The sequence below is a fragment of the Hypomesus transpacificus genome, unplaced genomic scaffold (assembly GCF_021917145.1).
Source record: "Hypomesus transpacificus isolate Combined female unplaced genomic scaffold, fHypTra1 scaffold_236, whole genome shotgun sequence".
NCBI classification, from domain to species: Eukaryota; Metazoa; Chordata; class Actinopteri; order Osmeriformes; family Osmeridae; genus Hypomesus; species Hypomesus transpacificus.
The window spans coordinates 62,972-77,034 of NW_025813770.1; positions in this window are offsets into that span (position 1 = coordinate 62,972).

Consider the following 14,063-nt stretch of genomic DNA (forward strand, 5'->3'; position numbering starts at 1 on the left):
TGTCAGTAGAACACAGTCAGTCAGGCTGGGTAGGAACCAGTAGGTCAGTCAGCCGGTTACTAGCAGTCAGTAAGTCAGTCTATCAGGCAGGTTAGTAACAGTCAGTAAGTCAGTCTTTCAGGGAGATCAGTAGCAGTCAGTAAGTCAGTCTTTCAGGCAGGTTAGTAGCAGTCAGGGTAATAACAGTCAGTCAGAGTAGTAACTCAAAAGGTTGTTGCAGTCAGGGCTGGCAGCCAGGGCTGGTCAGGACAGGCCTGTGACAGGGTCAGAACCACCAGTCAGGGCTGGTCAGAGCTGGTCAGAGCTGGTCAGGCCTGGTCAGAGCAGGCCTGTGACAGGGTCAGAACCACCAGTCAGGCCTGGTCAGAGCTGGTCAGAGCAGGCCTGTGACAGGGTCAGAACCACCAGTCAGGGCTGGCAGTCAGGGCTGTGACAGAGTCAGAACCACCAGTCAGGCCTGGTCAGGGCAGGCCTGTGACAGGGTCAGAACCACCAGTCAGGGCTGGTCAGGGCTGGTCAGGGCTGGTCAGAGCTGGTCAGAGCTGGTCAGGGCTGGTCAGAGCTGGTCAGAGCTGGTCAGGGCTGGTCAGGGCTGGTCAGAGCAGGCCTGTGACAGGGTCAGAACCACCAGTCAGGTGCCAGTCTGACAGTTACTCACTGCCATATGAGAGGCTGATTCAAATCAGTTTGTACTTACTTGGAGGCTTTGAGTTTCATGACCAAATGTCTGAGGTTCCACCTCCCCTTGCAGCAACCAGCCAGTGCACACATTGCAAATGCATTGGAGCTATTCATTTGCAGATAAAGGCTCATGAATATTGGTCCAGGTTATGACAAAACAGCTCTAATCCTGATTAGATGCTGATTTGACCAATCCATGGGGTTGAAGTGTCGTAACCAATACTTACATGAAGCAAAGTGTAGACATTGAGCAGGAAATATTTTAAGCAGGAAATAACCCCTTAAAAAGGGCAGCATTGTTATTCTGCTTCATTAACTGCCTTAGTCACCTACTGGCCTGAATACTGTTATAGGATTGTGCTGAAGCTCAGAGGAAATGGAGTCATCAATACTGTTAATTACTTTACAACACATGTAGATTTTTGTGGTTCAGGTTTTGCAACAATGTAACGGTTCTCCTACTGCACATGTTTCTTAACTGCTTTTAACGCTTTATTTGCAATGATACATCTGTGAAGACAGGATGTTCTTTCGTACAAATAAAGACTATAAATCAAGTTGACTTGTTGAGTCAATCTAAAGAATAATTAGCTGGGTCTGTCATACCTGAGTTTCCCAACACTGACTTTCAGCAAGGACGACACAAACACACATACACACACAAATAAACACTAACACACAAGCACACATGCACACACCTAGATAGACAGCAGGCACCTCTCCCACCACATGCAGACACACACACACACACACACACCTAGACCCCTCCCAAGCCTTGGCCTTCTGCATTCAGCTAATAGGAGAGACACGATATTGGAGCCCACCCAGCTAATAGAGTGATCAATCTGGCCAGACTGCAGCTGGATTGCGGCACCGCCGACTGTTCAAAGAGAACCATGGTGCAGCCTTCTGCAAGCACACCGAGCAAAAGACCCACTCCACAGAAGCACCTGTACTCTACAGGATTTTCAGAAAGTCATTGGTGATAATGGTCATGATGTTATTGTCTTGTCCTGGCACGTAACTATTACGACTGTTGTTGCTCCCTGCGAATAAAGGTTCGAATTTCAAGGAAATGTACTATTTATTTCAACAACATGAGCATGACACTCTGTTAAAGGTGTTTAGTAATAATGATAGACAGAGCAGACTGAATAGGTGCTGTACCTGTTTATTTGGAGTCTGTTTTAAAGGTCACAATGTTGTGCGTGTGTGTGTGTGTGTGTGTGTGTATGTGTGCATGTGTGTGTGATCTTTCCTCTACTTAAATGTTGTTCTTCTTCTGTGGAACTCCGGTTCAGGTTTCAACTTCCTTCTTCCTGTTGACATTTGTGGTTACAATACAAATCAGACACTGTAATGAGCCATGTGCTCTGTAGAACATACAAACACATACACAGACACAAACAGACATATAGACAGACTCCTAGACAGACAGACAGACAGACTCCCAGACAGACAGACAGACTCCCAGACAGACAGACAGACAGACAGACAGACAGACTCCCAGACAGACAGACAGACAGACAGACAGACAGACAGACAGACAGACAGACAGACAGACAGACAGACAGACAGACAGACAGACAGACAGACTGAAGTGGAGATGGTCTCAGAGGGAGTCTGGTGGCTGGGGCACCACAAAGGTTGTGGTTTGTCACACCCGAAACTCTGAGAGTCCCCACCCCACTTCCTTAGAAAAAAAAACACCAAAATAGAACAATGCGTGTTTAGAAGTAGGCCAGTGATGCACTGTGGAATAGACGAAGAACAAAAGGGAGAAGCAACATCACAAACACGTCAGCGCAAAGCCGGGCCAGGCTGAGCCTCGACGCCCAAGTCTGTCTGAAGCACCCCATCCACGAGCCGTTCATCAGGCCAAAGTACACCTCGCAAATAACCGCTTCACATACATTTAAGTTGATCACATGCTGAGTGGGTCATTGTCAAGGACAGTAGGCAGTTTGTCCCTCTGTCACCACTGTGGACACTGGGTTTGGATGCTCTGTAAAGAATGGAATCTCTGTCGTGTAAGTGGATTAGGAGGTGATGTAAGATGGAGATAGAGCAGGATGGTAAACGTCATGACTTTATGAGTGGATTAGCAGATCATCACAGCTGCTCTGGACGGCATTGATCAATCTAGCATCGGGGAGCCCGGTTCAGCAAGATTAAGAACAACACCGTCCGTCACAGGATCAGACCACCGTCAACACATACTGTAGCCCATCGGATTCTTGAAAGTCTGTTTGTACAAGACGCTTCAGGCGTTCAAAGTCACATCGTTGTACTGATGTTCTTTGAGGAAGAAAAAATTATAAAATTCCGGCCAACAGCAGCTACAATACAAAAACCACCTGACGTACATTTCCCACTAAACACCATTTTGTGGACCTCATCATTTTAGTGGAATTCACCTAAATCTTTCGCCGTTCAATGAAACTATTTTTAGCTTGTGACTCAGCTTTGGAGCAGACAGGGAATGTTTCTGTGAGCAGTATGTGTACCTGTTTGTGTATAGCATGTGTTTGTACATGTGTATGTATATGTCCATACACATGTACGTAGTACATGTTTGTGTAAAGCACATGTTCAGTTCTGTGCACCTGTATGTGTACAGTATGTGTATGGGAGCTACTGGTTACATCCATGAAGGAGAAGGTAGAGAAAGGTAGCATGGTGTCATAGAGGGATTAGGCAGCTGTGACTGCCCCGCAGTGAGAAGCTTTTATCTTGGCTAAACGGACTGGAGTCAGAAGACCTGGAGCAAGAAGAGGCAGTGAGACAGAAACCTTCGACCTTCATACCATGTGTGCCTTGCTTTGGAGAGAGCATCCGCTGAATGAGTCAAATGTGAAATGCTATAAATGTTAAATGCTTCACAGGAAAAACGGTCTGGGAAAGGAACCGACAGCGTGATGTCTCTCTCTGTATTGGATGGAAGGAGACGTTTCATTTCTTCTGTTTTTCTGATGCTCTATGCTTTCATGTTGGGGATGCTGACTTCCAATGAGTTTACCCATAAACCCTGAAGTCTCTATGACTGAACCACGTGACACGCTCACTCGTGTGCTTCACACATACACAGTTCTGCTCACTTGTCAACAACGGCAGCGTTACATGGGCCGTTACCTGGTCAGGGAAAGGGCCAGATGCTTTTCTGTTATTTGGTTCTGCCTCACTGGGCCCACAGTCTAGGGTTCTGAAATGTGTGTGTGTGTGTGTGTTGTTGGGCGGTGTGTTTGGGTGAATGTTTTAGAGTCACAGGTGCCACTCATGGTCTGTCAGTGATGGCCACGCTGGGGAGGACTCGCACTGCTAGCCAGCACGGAATGAAATGGCATTATGACGTGTCTATCCAGTCTGTAAATAGCAGTCAATTACAGAGACAGCAGCTGAAATGGAAATACCCATTGTAACCCCAGTGGGGAAAAAACTAAGAAAGAGAGAGTAAAGGATTGAGAGAGAGAGAGAGAGAGAGAGAGAGAGAGAGAGAGAGAGAGAGAGAAAGAGAGAGAGAGAGAGAGAGAGAGAGAGGAGGTGAGGGAGAGAGCGAGCAGTTCAGCTATGTTGTCTTGAGATGACACACCGTGTATGGTTAATCTCAGCTCTTTGGAGACTGTCTGGGCCAGCCAGCCTGCATCATGCGAGCAACATAAGTATGTCACATTGTTTCAGTCCCTTGGTGTGTCTCCTTCTTCCAGATTCCTTCTGTGATGCTGTGTCATGATGGACAGGTTGGTGCAGGCTGTGTTACGCTGCCCCCTGCTGGATGGGACTGCTTTATGTACGTGTTTGTGTATGTGTGTGTGTGTGGTCCCTCCCCTTATCAAGACAAAAATAGCAGCACATAACTCTCTGTGACATTGTATTATTGTTGCCTTCAACCCTGAACAATGGAGCCTGTTTAATCTGCGTTGTCATTCGCTGAAGTCAAACATGGAGGTATTCTAAGGGAAGCCATCCTGGTTCTCCATTTCAAATGGTACTTTCACTGCCATGACGCATTGTGGGGGTGGTGTGCTAAGTGGGGACTCCCTAAGTCAAATGATGATTTCTCCAATCACGAGGAATCAACAGCACGAGGAACAAGCGTCACACTTTGTCTCAGATTTGACTGTGCAGTAAATAGCAACAGACTGAGTGTCTTGTACAAACTCTCGCTCTCTCACACACACACACACACACACACACAGACAGACACACACACACACACAGACATAGATAAAGACACACAGGCAGACACACACACGGACAGAGTTAATAAGCGGCATTATCCATATTTGCACTTCCTAAGACATGCTGGTACACACCATGTATGGCTGGTACAAGGCAAGGCTCAAACTACTTTTCATGATGAGGTTTTATACAAAGGTTTGTTTGTATTGCCCTTTTATGTTAAATCTGCAAGTAAAACCTTCAAGAAAGAGGTGCAGGAATCAAACCAAACAAGACAGGCGTAATACCACTATTTCATGGATCAGACTGGACCAGTGTGGATCAGACTGGACTAGTGTGGATCAGACTGGAGCAGTGTGGATCAGACTGGACCAGTGTGGATCAGACTGGAGCAGTCTGGATCAGACTGGACCAGTCTGGATCAGACTGGAGCAGTCTGGATCAGACTGGACCAGTGTCGATCAGACTGGAGCAGTGTGGATCAGACTGGACCCGTTGTCACCACGTTTCCTCCTCTCAGAAAAAGGGGGAAATGAAAGGAAAGACAAATGAACTCAAGACCTTTGTTCTCAGACTAATACATGATATGGGAAATCCCCTTTTTAATAGGGCACACAGACACACTGAGGCATGAGAAAAATGCAAGTGATGAATCTTGTGATGACAATACTGTGGTGTGGCTGTCAATTATCCCGACAGGATGCAGCACAGTGAAGCTATCACTATCTTGGAGGCTTGCTGTCCACAAGATGATGCAAGAGTCTCCCTCTGGTGGACAAGAAGTGGAGTATCAAGTGTGGATGTGTACTTTTCTCCCAGATCTACTGGCTACTTATTACGTGATGGAGCATTTCCGCTATAATGTCTAAGCTGCAAGTGAAGCGTACCTTCATCTTTTTCCTGGTCTGGCTGTGCTGGCTGTTGATGCATCTCCCTTGTGTTACCTCAATTTTGGCACATTCCTGCATATTCCAACAGTTGATCAGTTAAGTCAATTGAACTGAACTGAATTGAACTAAATTGTCATTCGAAATAGAAGTTGTGTTTAATAGTTTTGTACTTGAGTTTTACATCACTTTTGCATCTCTTTATCATTTCAAGTTCAGCAGAGAGATAGGCGAGGATCCAACGGAAAAGGCCGGATAAAAAAGGTTACAGCTCTGATGTGTTTTTTTTTTTTGGCAGCAGCAATAGTTAGATGCTTTATGTCTTCATATTGTACGACTGTTCAGATCGCACAGTTCTACAGAGTAAACAAACAGCTTTCATACAGTACATGTGCCAGCTTAGCTGCCAAGCTGGAATGAGTTCTATCACTTTGACTCTGCAGGGGGCTCAGAGAGGCAGGACCATTAGAAAGGATTCCAAATGAAAGGCACAGCTCAAGCCTGATCTCAACTATTTGCTTGCACACCGTAGAACAGTTAGTGGCCCCCCACCAAAACATTGTTCAAGGGGCTAAGCAGTATCAATGCCCCCCCCCCCCCCCAAGCCCCTTCCCTCCCATACACACACGCGCATATACACACACACACCACCCACCCATCACCACTAATGTGCCTATTAATACTTTGTAGCTCCGCCAATGCCCAGCCCCTCTGTGTATTGGTGGGGCACTCAAAGGGTGTAGCTGGTGGGGTAGGGTGTGTGCACCTTCCCATTTTCCTGGTATCCTTCCTAAAACACAGAAAAAAAGAAAAACACGATGACATTCAGAGGCTGGGTGATCTAAATTGAAATATCCTGAAGTCATGATGACATGAGTCCCTTTTGTCCACACCGTGCCAAAGAACAGCTAATAGACGGTTCACAATCCCTTTGGCAGAAACAGATCTATCAAGCTTGGAGATTGATATCAGGGGTTTCTGGTTTGAAAACCGGCTCCCTCCCTTCTTCTTCACTCTCCTTCCCTACCCCTCCTCCATCCCCCCTCCCTGGGAAAACAGCGACAACAAATTAGCCTTCTTTTATGTCCGGGCCCAGGGACGACACTTGGACAGCCCTGGGATTGTCCGCCTGGGTTCCCATGGACCTCTCTAACCTTCTCTTTCAGCCCACAAGGAAGCAGCCATTGTGCCAGCACCTGTTTCTGTGGAAATTGGTAAAATGATGGCTTTGTTAGTTGTCGCCTGGGCAACCAGGAGAAAAGAGGCTGGTAAGATTGGGGGAGGAGGAGTAGCACAGAAGGAGGAGGGAGAGGGGGGACATATAGCCCAGGGGGTGCTGAGCCTGGGGCTGGTTTTGAGGGTGAGGCTGGGGTTGAGGGTAAGGCTGGGGCTGGGGCTGGGGTTGAGGTTGAGGTTGAGATTGAGGCTGTGGCTGTGGCTGTGGCTGTGGCTGAGGCTGAGATTGGAGCTGGAGCTGGAGCTGGAGCTGAATCTGGGGCTAGGGTTAAGGCTAAGGCTGGGGCTGGGGCAGGGGTGAAGGGGCTAAGGATGAGACTGGTTCTAGTGATAATCCCAGGGACATCCTAATTCATTGTACTGGGGGATCCCATCAAGGTGCTGTCCTGGTGGTCTGATAGGACTTGTATCCAATACGAGTTCATAATATCTGCAGGACTCATCAGAACCTATGGCAATCAGGAGGGTGTCCTCTAGTGGTGGGGATAGGGAACCGAAGATATTGTTAGGTCAGATAGAGCAACCCTACATTATTTGAACACCAGATGGCGATCATTAATGCGTCCTTCACAATTGAGAAGCCATTGTGTGCTAAACTAAGTTTACAGGTCTTCATTCACGAGTTGTCAGTGTTATCAGTTGTCAGTTAAATCCAAATTTGAAACGCATAAGAGAATATTTGAATCAGGTTCTTTCCTCTCTGGACACCGAATTAGCCGTTTGGCAGGAAGAAGAATATCCAATCACTCCCTCCTGAGAGACCACTCTGCTGTTCAGACCCGATCCTCTGACCAGACTGTCATTTCAAATCAAAATAAATTAAACATCATCTATATACAGTTGGTTTAAGAAATTACCATTCAACCTTTCAGTGACTGGTTTATTGCCATTGTAATATCGAAATCTCCAGTGTTGCATTTGGTTTATATTGTTTGAATTCCAAGTCTCTCATCTTGAGAATTTCCATGTGCCTTTTGGCTGTCTAAAACTAATATCAGGTTTTCATGTAAAAATACACAAATACTTATGAACAGTCTACTAAATTACAGTAAAACCAGTGAAAGACAAAAAAAAACTCTCAGAAAGTCAACTGTGACCATGGTTATAAGTGACAAACACACAGTTTCATCCCAGGCATGCAAAAGTGTCTGAGATATAACGAAAAAATCTAAAAGTGAGTTTTACAATAGTTTGTACTGCATGTGTATGCTTGCATGACTTCATTTTATTGCATGCGTGCAACACCCTTACAGAGTGTGTGTGTGTGTGTTGAGAGGGGCAGCCACAGCCCTATCCAGTGAGAAGGTCTTCTCCAGAGCAGGAAAGATCCCATTATGGGGCGCCCCCCAGCAGCCAGAGCCGGGCATGAAAGGAGCCTGTATTTAACATGCTGGTGCTCTCCCTGGGTGTCTGCTGGTAGGCTGACTCGCTCTCCAAGACCACACTGTCCTCTTGCTACGGGTATGCTAGCTGTTCAACCTGACACACACACACACTTGACGTTTTGCATTGGTACAGAGTGTGTCCGTGTGTGTGTGCTGGTCCCATGTTCCATGAGATGAAAGAAAAAAATCTCATAAATGATCCAGATGTACATCCTGAATATTTCATCTCTTCTGGAGATTAGGGCCTAATTATTTTGACCAGACATTCCCATCTGAAATGTAACTCAATAAAATATGTACAAACTATACATATACAGGTCATACTGTTTATACATATACATTAATAATGTCATATTTGTTATATATGTTGGGGCCCACTAGCGTATAATGTGATGCTCCCCCCCCCCCCCCCGACGGCTGTGTGAGTCTGGCCGTGTGGGAACTCTCTGAGCGAGGAGGGTCTTAGGAAACCTACTAAACGTGTCTTCGCCACCGTCAAATATGTGTAATTTATTCCTGCTGTGAGAACCCACCTCCACTTTAAGACAGGGACATCTGGAGCAGAAAGTATACTGTTCTCTGTGCACGTGTGTGTCTGTGTGTGTGGGGGTGTGTTGATGTGTGTGTGTCTAAAAGAAACGTTTTTGTCTCACTGTTTTCTGTGAAATAGTTCTGTGTGGAAGAGGTATTTTGTTTCAGCATGTTGTGTTTAGGGAGAAAGATGGATCCAGCTGAACACACCTACACACACACACACACACACACACATGGTAAGAGTAGAAGTGAAACACATGGCCGGCTGCAGTATGGTGTGTGAGGGGGCTAGTTAAGCATGATTTATTTCCTATGGGGGATTTGAAAGGATGACTCCAGTTCAACTGATTTCCCAGAGCCACCGGAAGTTGCTACCAACCACAGCAAGCAGGAATCCTCATCCCTCTTATCCCATGTCAGTCAAACCTCCCTCCCAGGACTCCTCCTCACCCCCTTGCCCTCTAGTGTACTTCAGGGCCCTCGGCCACGAGCACTCAGGAGCCTTCACCATGCGACCTGGCTTGGTTCGACCGGAGCATGATTGAGGCCAAGGCGATGGACAGTGGCCTAAGATCTTAAACATACCTGTCTGCTTACCTGCCTTCGGGCCTGCCTGCTTTCTTGTCCATATCTCTGTCCGCATCTGTCAGTAAGATGGGAGGCTTCAATCTGAAAGTTAGTGGTTCTTGTTTCTGAAGAAATACGTCTTGAAATTTCCCAATCTTGCCACTAAGGGGCGCTACAGAGAGTCAAATCCGGTCTTTTGAGTGATATTGTTGGTGATGAACAACATGAATGCCCTGTGGTGGTGGTGGTGGTGTGTTTACTTGTTTTCTTCTTGACTTTTATAAAGACCTCTTGTTACACACAATTGTTTCCACACATTTTATGGTGCTTGGAGTAACAGTCCTATGGGGAAATTATACAGACATTTGTAACAGTAAAACATGCTGTAGTACCGTTTAGTAGAGAATGCATTTATGATATTGATGAAGTAATTACAGTGTAATGGTGTGAGGCAGTTTTATAAGGAGTGAGACTCTGTTTAAGAAATGCTATAGGATTTATCCTGAATCAGTCTGTTATTCTATGTCCAACTCGACACAGAAATGGTACTTGGAATGGTTAACTTTCCAAAGCCCTGTATAGTAAATGTTTTAGAAAATTGCAGTGTAAGTGTGCATAATAAATATTGTCATGCAATACTGCATGTACATATTGAATGCAGGGTCTGTATGGTGCAAATGCAAACTGGGTGGGGTCACCATTAGAACCAGTGACATATGGGTTACTTAGTAGAGTCACATCTAAGCTGCAGAAATCTTCGGGTCCCTTCTGATCAATCAGTAGAGCAGGGATGTTTCCAGACTCCTGCACAGTGGTCTAAAGGCCTTTGGCACCACAGGGACAGACATACAGTACCGCTCTCTCCTTGACAGGTCGGCAAAATAAGGTTTAGTCAGAATATGGCATTACAAAGCATGTGGCTCTGATAGTGTGGGAGTCCCGTGACAGACCAGCAGCTGTGTGTGTGTGTGTGTATGTCTGTGTGTGTGTTTACATCAAGCAGCTCTGGTGATGAGGGAGTGACAGCCAGAGTGGAGTTTTGCTTGTTTGTCTCTCTGAGGGGAACAGTTACTCCAGCCCCTGATATCATACACCCACACCCACCCACCCACTCACCCACCCACCCACCCACCCACAGACGCACGCACACACACTCAACACACACATACACCACACCACACACACGCATTCATGGGTGTTCTGCAAAGGTAGGCTCATCCTACACACACACACACACCTTGCCCACATTACCACTTGTTAGGGGCTGACAGGACCACACATACTGTCTCACACAAAATGTTTGGAATGCTATAAACATTTATTTGAACAGAAAAGTACATGTCTTACTGGAAAACGTTACAACATGTACACCTTGTCTGATGGAAAAGGATAAAGCTCAACCCAAAGATCTAAATATTTTGGATATGTTGTGACCATTCAATTGACATGTTTATGACAAAGATATCCAGCCAGCAAACAACATTTACTGTTACAGTAATAAATACATTTCTGGTGGATTTGTTGTTTAGTGCCCTGTACATTTTTTGCATGATGTAATTGACTCTACTGCTCAATGAAATATTCTACCACATTCTCATTCTGTCATACATAGGTCTATGATTCAACCAAGCCCAAAGACCTGGCCCACTGCCCCTTGTTAATTAAAACCAGAGTGTGGTGCTGCCATTCCCACCCACCCTTGATATCTCTCTCTCTCTCTCTCTCTCTCTCTCTCTCTCTCTCTCTCTCTCTCTCTCTCTATCTCTCTCTCTCTCTCTCTCTCTCTCTCTCTCTCTCTCTCTCTCTTTCTCCCTCTCTCTCTCCCCACCCATCATCTTTCTCAGCCCACCCCACCCCCTCTCTCTCACTCTCTCTCCCCTCACGCTCTCTCTCCCCCACCCACCCACCCACCCTCTCTCCCCCACCCAGCCACCCAGCCACCCACCCTCTCTCCCTCTATCTCACTCCCCCCCAGCCAGCAGACTGCTGATAAGCCAGGCTTGCCTGGTAGGAAGGTGGACCTCACACAGAGCGACACGCCAAAGCCACAGCACGTCAGATCTCAGCCCTCCATGGGTGTGCTTGCAAAGTCTGTCTGTCTGCCTGCCCACCCGCCCGCCCGCCTACTTGCCTGCCTGTATGTCTGCCCGCCCGCCCGCCACCTGCCTGCTTGTCTGCCTGCTTGTCTGCCTGCTTGTCTACATGCTTGCCCATCTGCTTGGCTGGCTGGCTGGCTGGTAGGTGGTGGCCAAATTACAGTACCATGTTCTCAGTCACTCAGAAAGCAAAGGTGAATACTGTTTTCAGTAAAGCCATGATTAAGGCAGTTGGATGTCTCGTTGAAAGTGAAATATACAGTCAGAGGACACCACACTCCACAAGTGTGTGTGAGTCTGTGTGTTTGAGTCTGTGTGTGTGTGTCTGTGTGTGTGTGCGTCTGGATGCATCTCCCTGTCTGCGTTTCTGGGGATCACAACCCCAGGGACCTCACCCACGCACGCACGCACACACACACACACCCACGCACACACACACACACACACACAGGCATGCACCCACACACAGAGCACATCACCCTGTGCCACCATGACAGCGACCAGGAGGCCAGTGACAGGCAGAGTTACTGTCTCCTCTGGCCTGCTGGTGCTAACAGCCTTCAGGACATCAGCTCAGCTGCCTGGGGACGCCTCCCTGGGAGTCTGGGTGTCTCCAGCCTGGGCTGAATGGTCGAAGGACCTCCCAGACTGACAGAGGCCATGGTCGACACGGCAGACACACACAGAGATCAGAGGGCTGGAGGGACGGAGGGATGGGAGGGACGGAGGGATGGGGGCTGATGCAGGATGTTGTTTGCACTCTTATGGTTAAACCTCACTATGGCTTCGCCCCCACTAGACAGACCCCAGAAGAGCGAGGGCAATCAAGACACACACACACACTCACATACATGCACACATAAGTACACACACACACCACAAAAGGTTGTTGGCTGTGCTTTACTGTACCTCTTCCCTTTTCCACTACCTTTTCCACTATAGTTCTACTATGAAAATCCAGTTTCTCCTCTCAAGGCTGGTCTCTCTCTCTCCCCCCCTCTCTCTCTCTCTCTCTCTCTCTCTCTCTCTTTCTCTCCTCTCTTTCTCTCTCTCTCTCTCTCTCTCTCTCTCTCTCTCTCTCTTTCTCTCTCTCTCTCTCTCTCTCTCTCTCTCTCTCTCTCTCTCTCTCTCTCTCTCTCTCTCTCTCTCTATCTCTCTTTCTCTCTCTCTCTCTCTCTCTCTCTCTCTCTCTCTCTCTCTCTCTCTCTCTCTCTCTCTCTCTCTCTCTCTCTCTCTCTCTCTCTCTCTCTCTCTCTGTTGCTCCCAGCTTGTTTCTCTCTAGACCATTCTAGCCAAACTCCACGATGCCAGAGTTATGGGACTCATTAAGCAGGAGGAATAAGAACAGAGCCAGGGAATGTGTTGCAGAGAACAACCCGAGACTTGACACATTCTCTCACCAGGCAGAGGAAGAAAGCAAAGTATGGATGAGAGGAGAGGCGAGGACAGGAGAGGGGTAATGAACACATGTCAGCCCACCAGCCCAGCACGTTCCAGGAGGGAGTTGCCCACCTTTTATTGGTCCGGGTCATCAAAAGCAGCCCAGATATTTCCTGTGTCTACAACGCACTACCACAAAGCTCTCTTGGGGTTTCTTCATGTTCAAGTGAGAAATCTGCTTACGTGACATGAACAAGATCTAACAACACAGATTTAAAAAAATGAGTTGTTGAAGAAAACGATTATAGAGGATGAGCATAACCTATAATGTGTTGTTATTGTCCCCTTTAGTGTTACTTGTTTTTTCAGAAATTAAAATAGTAGGAGACTTTTTATGCGACTTTAATAGTATTTTCTTGGGGTCTGCAGTTACAAATCATTAACCATCCTTAAACACTATAATGTCTATAGTCTATTGCCTAACCCCCTTATCTTATGGGTGAGTTAGGTCCCTATAGTTAACCTACATCTCACTTGTCACCACCTCATCTCATAATCCTTAATCTTTCAAGCAGACGATAAAACACTATTTTCCTTCGTTTCAGCATGTCCCAACAAGAATCACACGCTTTGTGCTCTGTGGGCATGTCGGTAAAGCTATGTGTGTGAGTGAATGAATGAATGACACATGTCCTTTGGCTGAGAGAGAATAAAATCTAAAATCTGGACGCACAAACAGACAGGCTCATATAGCCAGTATGTTTATCTATGTCATCGGTGCGCGAATGACCGTGAATGGGTCCTGTTTTTGTTTCCATGGCAGCCGGGGGCCCCTTGCAGAGCGCTGGCCGTGGAAGTGGCGCAAACACAAACCACAGAGAGCGTGTTTGTGCTCCGCGCCGCTCCGCCACTGCTCCGGGGGAGGCGAGCGGTGGTCGGAGCCCGAGACGTGCTCCTTGGGTGGTCTGGCCGGTGAATGTTTATGATCTAAACCAACCTAATCCAACTGGCTTGTTTAAGGGAATTGAGAATGATTTACGGGAGCGACTGCAGCCAGGAGCAGGAAATCAGAGGAAATCGCAGCCGAGCTTCAAGTCTCTGTGGCAGCTCTCTTGGTT